General features: G+C 25.4%; 1 non-coding gene across 1 annotated transcript; it reads right to left on the reverse strand.

The window, feature by feature from the left end:
- Positions 1-6,058: 6,058 nt before the first annotated feature.
- On the reverse strand, positions 6,059-6,221 carry LOC126906437 (U1 spliceosomal RNA). Its single transcript, XR_007704253.1, has one exon. It is a non-coding gene; the product is annotated as a U1 spliceosomal RNA (small nuclear RNA).
- Positions 6,222-6,643: the final 422 nt, after the last annotated feature.

A 6,643-nucleotide genomic window follows, 5' to 3' on the forward strand; every position in this document is an offset into this window, starting at 1 on the left:
TCTATCATATAAAGGGCCATTTTAATTAAAAAATTATTTAAAAAAAATTGTAATCAATAAGTATACTTAGTATGAATATATACCTTAGTTCGGCCAATTAAAAATAGTTTTCTTTTATTAGTTGCTGAAATAAAAAAAAAGTTAACAATTTGGTAGACGAAACTGTACTTTAACTACAGAGGACTGGAAAATAAATAGCAAAATGCAAGTTTTTTAGGAACTGGAAGTGAATTCAAAATGTTTGCAAACAATTTAAATAATATTATTTTACATGGCACAAATAAAACCGTTAGTAAAACAATTTTTTTAAAAAAAAATAAACAGTAAAACAAAACTTAAAAAAAAGAACCTGAAGTTATACAATATTTAACTGTATGATACTATATATATTGTGTATAGAAACAGATGTAAAATAGAATTTTGAAATCGAGATTTTACTCTAAATTTGATTTTAGTTTTTAAAACCATAAGGTGAAAAATTGGCTCAAACAAGATGAGCTAGTTGATGTTTTACCTTGCACTTTATAAATATATGACATTCTTATTATAATAAAACCGGGTATAAATGATAATTGAAGTAAATATAAGTAATAAAACATATGACTCCATAAAAAAATAATGCAGTATTTAATAATCGTATTCATGACATTAATTGTTTCGAAAGTAAACATTGAGATTGTTTGAATAATTATGACTAAAAATAGGGTAAATAAAAAACAAATATGACACTTTGTACTTGGCAATAACTAGTTGCCGTCTGCAGTTTGACAACTGGCAATACTATTACTGTCAAAAAAAAAAATTCAATTTTAACAAATATCTTCCAAACTAGAATAACTCGTATTTTGTCGAACCTAATATTGTAAGTTGAAGTCATCGTGGAACGGAAGTCTTTCAAGTCTATAAACCTGAAATACATATAGATTAAATGTAGATTGAACCGCTATATAGTGTGATTTATCAACTGTACTAGGCCGCATTTTTTCATTAAATAATGATTTTTTTATAGAATTGTATAAATTAAAATTGAATTTTATTTTATAAACCATTGCAAATATCAATTTTATTCTAAGAAAAAATTAATCCTAAGGGTACATATAAGAGATATTTTTTGAAAGTTAAATAGAAACTTATTACTAATAGATGAGAATAGCTAAACAAATTGGGCTGGGCGATAACCAATATTGTATTATTACTTTTGAGTTGCTATGATTTATAGTTAAAGGCGAACGGTGTGTGTAATCTTAAAATAATTCTTATTTTTGGCAATAAAAATAGTATTGAGAATTTTTTTTGTCATTTTTAGGTACATGTTTTTTTTTTAATCTGTCAATTATTAAGTATTTTTTTATGTTTATTCCTTATAAGGGTATTAACTTAAATTTATCAATTGACAAGCTACATAGTTAACTCGCTATTATACAAAAATCAATTCAATCCGTTCATTTTTCACCGTTTTACGAACTTTTTTATTTTTTAAGTTCACGCGCATGGTTTTAATATTGGCACATTTCTGCGCATATATTTACTGTGACCCTTAATTTGTAAAATATGAATTTTTATGACGAATTAATTTTATATTCAATTCATTATTAATATATGTTATTGTTGTCATATATGAATTGATTGTGTTAGTTTATTAAGTATACTTTCATTAAGAAACATTTTGTCGATTTCTTTTAAATATGTTTATAATACAAACTTGTTGATATATTTAATCATGTTTATTGTTATGTATATCTTTTGTCTGAACTTTTGCTTTTTAATTAGCTTACTGTTCAATTGTACTTTTTTCGCTTTGAACTTATTTTTGACCACGTGGAGTTTATATTAGGATACTATTTTGTATTTACGCATTGCACTATATTTTGTATAATGTATCAAGGAATGTTATATATGACATAAAACATAAATTTCAGGACGGTTATAAGTAGAGCTCGGGTGTTTATGACCAAAATTTAATGAATATATGCATTTAAAAATGTAAAAATATGCAATTATATGCCTTAAAATACAGGGTGGCCCACCACTCACTGACAACTTAAATAACTTTTGATCCAGTTAATATTTTTAGCTGATTTTTTTTTTAAATAATAGTTATACGTTAGGTTTATAGCTATATCTCAATAATTAATTTTTTTACATTTTATTAAAAATATTAATTATTTTTAAATTTTAAATAAAATGTAAAAAAAAAATCTAAGATAGCTATTTTGTAGAGTAGAATTTAAGAAAAATTTTAGTAAAAAAATATCTTAAAAATATTCAATAGTAAATATTCTGTAGCGTTTTGAAGTTTNAACAATTTTTCAATAACTATATGCAAAAAAAAAAAGAAGTTAATATTAATTCGAAAAAATTTTTTATACCTTTTTAATGTAAATTAATTAAAATTATTTTATTACATAACACATATTTAATATGAAAAAAAAAATTATAAATTATACCCAAACTCTTTTACAAAACCACTGAGCGAATTTTTCGGCATTTTGATAATATACATTTTAAAAAAACGTGAATTTTTAGACAAATTGTTTAAACACAGCGTAACACCTACATACTAGTGATGGGTCGTTCACGAACGAAGGGGTNCCTATATACGAAAAGTACCAAATAAACTAAACTTGTAACACTACACAATGAATATTAAAATGTCAACAAAATATTTTATATATATCAAATAAAACGCGCCCTATCTCATAAATTTACGATATATAGGTAAAACCCATGGCACACGTCGTATTTACTACACGTATGAATATATATATACAGTAAAACGCCGATTAACTGGACTAATTGGGACCAGCGGTATTCCGGATAACCAATCATGTGCTTACATATTTTATAGAGGAAAACACGTACAGATGATGTAAAATGAAGAAATTTAAAAACAATAAAGAAATTTAATAAAAATAACCTAATTCTTAGAAAAATGAAGCTCGCACGTGTCTAGACGGCGTTCCGGATAATTGGCGTCCGGTTAATCGGCGTTTTACTGTATATATATATAATAATATCGATTATCGAATTTATAAATATCTAAATCCCAAAAGTAATTTTACTTTTCTACATAGTATTCTACGGATCTTCATCAAAAACAAATTTTTAATATTTTTAATGCAAATTATAAAATATATGCTACTNCTTTTAATACAAATTATAAAATATATGCTACTATTTCTAGAAATAATCAATATATGCATTTATATGCTCAAAAACGTCAAACATGCAAAAATATGCAAAATAAGTTTACGTAATTGTAATCTAGACTTCATGAATCAAATTTATATCATACTTGGGTTTAATTCATATTGCGCGAAAAAAATATGCAAAGTCATAACACATCCGAGCTCTAGTTATAAGTATATAAATTAGTACATTCATTATCAGAACAGTACAGTATTAATAATCTTATTTATTTCATATATGATGTACAAGTTTATGAGTTTATCGTAAAAATTGGGATCCATCTATGACAATTGTACTGTTCAACGTCAAATCACAGCAATCAATATTTTTATAAAATTACATTTTTTTCATAGTCCAGATATAGTAACTTCCCGAATTTTTTTTTTAATTATTCTATAATATAAACACAATTATTGTAATTAGGATATTAATAATTTTCGTGTTTACCAGGGATGTATTTAAGGGAGATACGGGTCCCTTTTGAACCAGCGTTATCAATATTTTTTTATGCAACTTCTAAGAAATAAGGACCTAATGATTTTTTTTTTGATAATCACTTTGATTTTTAGCAAAATAAAATTCTATAATATGTTTAACAAAGTAAAAATAATAATAATAACTCTCCTAAAATAAATTTCTGAATACGCCCAAGGGGAATACCTTATTAACAAACGTCAACCTTATACCCAATACATTTTACTATATTCTCTTTTCTTTGAATTTTCTTGATTTTAATAATTCAATTTTTAATATATTTTTGTTACACTGATTCTGATGAAATATTTTTCTTGCAAAACACTTTTTGTGACCCAAAGAAGCTTACGCTCCGAAGACGCGTGAGGTTTGTAGCCTACTATCATTGAATATTGAAAAAATGGTTGGTAAAAAAATATACGTTCAATGAAATACAATAAATATTCATGTATGAAATTCGTACACAGTCATTATTATATGTATATTTTAAAAAAATAGACTATTCAATTATTAATTTTTTTTAAGTCAGTACATTAGAATTCTCTGTTTAAAGATTGAATTTTATTTTATAACACGGAAAAAAATTATGGTTGGGTTAACCATTTAAATGGTTGCGGTACCCCAAAATTTAGTGTTAGTATAGCGACAGCTATGTACTATGGTTAAAATTACCATGCTTACGTGGTTAGTATCTTATGGTTGTTATAACTATATGACATAGTTGTATGAACTTTTGTTGAATAGGTTGTAGTAACATAATGAAATGGTTGTACAAGCTATACATTATAGTTAACTTAACTTTTTAAGTTAACTATACTTTTTTTTTGCATAGTTAATTACTTGAGCAAAGCTAACAAAACCATCTGCAATTTCTTCAACAGAAGGTCTAAAGTTTTGGATTTTTTTCCTTTTTAAATTGTAATTATATAATTATAATTAATTGATTTGTTGTCAAAATGAAATTATATCATCTTTGATTGGTTTAAGAATAAATAATTTTCCATACTTTTAATATTAGTTAATTGATATTATTTTGAACAAAATATAATTTCACCAGTTGTATGCTTACAATAAAAATTCACACCATGTATACAACCGTTAAAAATTATTACTAAAAATGTGACTATAACAAAAAAATAAAAATATTTGTACTCGTATATTAGCTGTACAGTACGTAACAAGCAAATCTCACAAGACTTGAATAAATAACCAGCAGTTGTAAGATACATAACTGTATTCCATGTAATAGGTGAATCATAGTAGAGGTATTACGTCAATGCCAAGAGCTTTTTTTCAAATGAGTACGTTAACTGTGCTGATGGACGATTAGCATGAAAAAATGTTTTAGATTGCCTTTATAAATATTGTTTGACTAATAGTAACTAGATGGAAATGATTATTGAATTAAATTTAAATAATTAAGCATATGAATTAACACGATATTTATCCATTATTTAAATTACCTTTATTTCATATATAATTAATTCTTTGGAGCACGTGGTAAATAATTACTTAGTGTTTAATCGTTAATGTTTCGAAAGTAAACATTGATATTGTTTGAATAATTGTATGCATAATTATGATTTTAAATAGGATAATCAAATCATATTATTACAAAGAAATCAAATATATGACGCTTCGTACTTGATAATAACTTGTTATCTATTGCATTTTAATTACTTAAAGTAATGTCAAATTTTACATTTCCAACAAATATCTCTAAAACTAGCTTAACTTGTATTCACTTTGACTCACTACTAAAAGTTAAAGTTGTCTTGGAACGGTAGTATTTCAAGTCAAGTAATTCAAGGTCAAAAATTGACCAAAGGCGTTTCTTTTCCGTAAAAATTATAATTAAATTTAATACAATAACATAATTTTTTTTGGACTGTAAATAACGGAATACTAAACTCAATGGTAGTAAAAACCATAGTATTAGTTTATATTAGATATCAGTTTGAACATTTTAAGTAATATTTTAGTCTTATTTATAGTCATTACTGAGAATTTCGTGCTAATGTAAAACCGTTACAAAATTGAATTTTTTTAGATTTTAGAAATTAACTATTTCCATAGCTATTTTTGCTAAGAATACTTATCATGAAAATATTTTAAAATTAACATTTTATATTAGCAATATGAAGACTCTTAAATACATTCTTGTGAATTTTATTGCATTTTATATATTCCATAGGGTTAGAACAAAAGTAGTGCAAGTTAATTTTTGAGTAAAATGATTTTGATCTTAAAATAAATATTTAAAAGTTAGTACATTTTTGACATCATACATAATGGATAATAAACACTATTGAGAAATTATCATAGACAAATACGAGAGTATAGTACTAACTATCATAACCTCCTCAATACAGTTCATAATGGTTAATTAGTTTATAAGGGACAGCGCGTACGCAGTCCCAGCTACCAAAAATTACGTGTCCGAGATATCCTCATTAGGGATACTCGCAGGGGTCAACCGTCCCGATGTGCAATGGCACAGTCTCGTCCTGGAGGAACCGCCTCGTTGATCACGGTTGACCTCGACACCAAGTAAGTATGCCGAATTGAAGCAGAGATTCTATTTTGTAATTATTTTGAAAAACCCAACCGTTGCAGTGTATAAAGTTTTGCGTATTTTAAAAATAAACAATACATGGACTTTTGGCTATCAATACTCGTATCAATATAGTATAATATACAATAAAAAATAATACTGATGTTTCAATTCAATCGAAACTTTTTCGTGTCAGGTGAATTTTACAATTCTTCGCTAAAAAAATATTATGTCGTATCCTTGATGCAATGCAATGCGATCTAGCGGTAGTTTACTAAAACCAGATTAAACAATATTTTATTTAAGTTTTCTTTTATGGCACTTTTTATGAAATTTCTGATTAAAATTATAATATAAGAAATTGATGAATTCATAACAACCAATATTAAATTTAAAAAAACTAGTATAATTGGTGATAATTTTAAT

Source organism: Daktulosphaira vitifoliae, unplaced genomic scaffold (assembly GCF_025091365.1).
Source record: "Daktulosphaira vitifoliae isolate Bord-2020 unplaced genomic scaffold, ASM2509136v1 Scaffold_4, whole genome shotgun sequence".
Classification (NCBI taxonomy): domain Eukaryota; kingdom Metazoa; phylum Arthropoda; class Insecta; order Hemiptera; family Phylloxeridae; genus Daktulosphaira; species Daktulosphaira vitifoliae.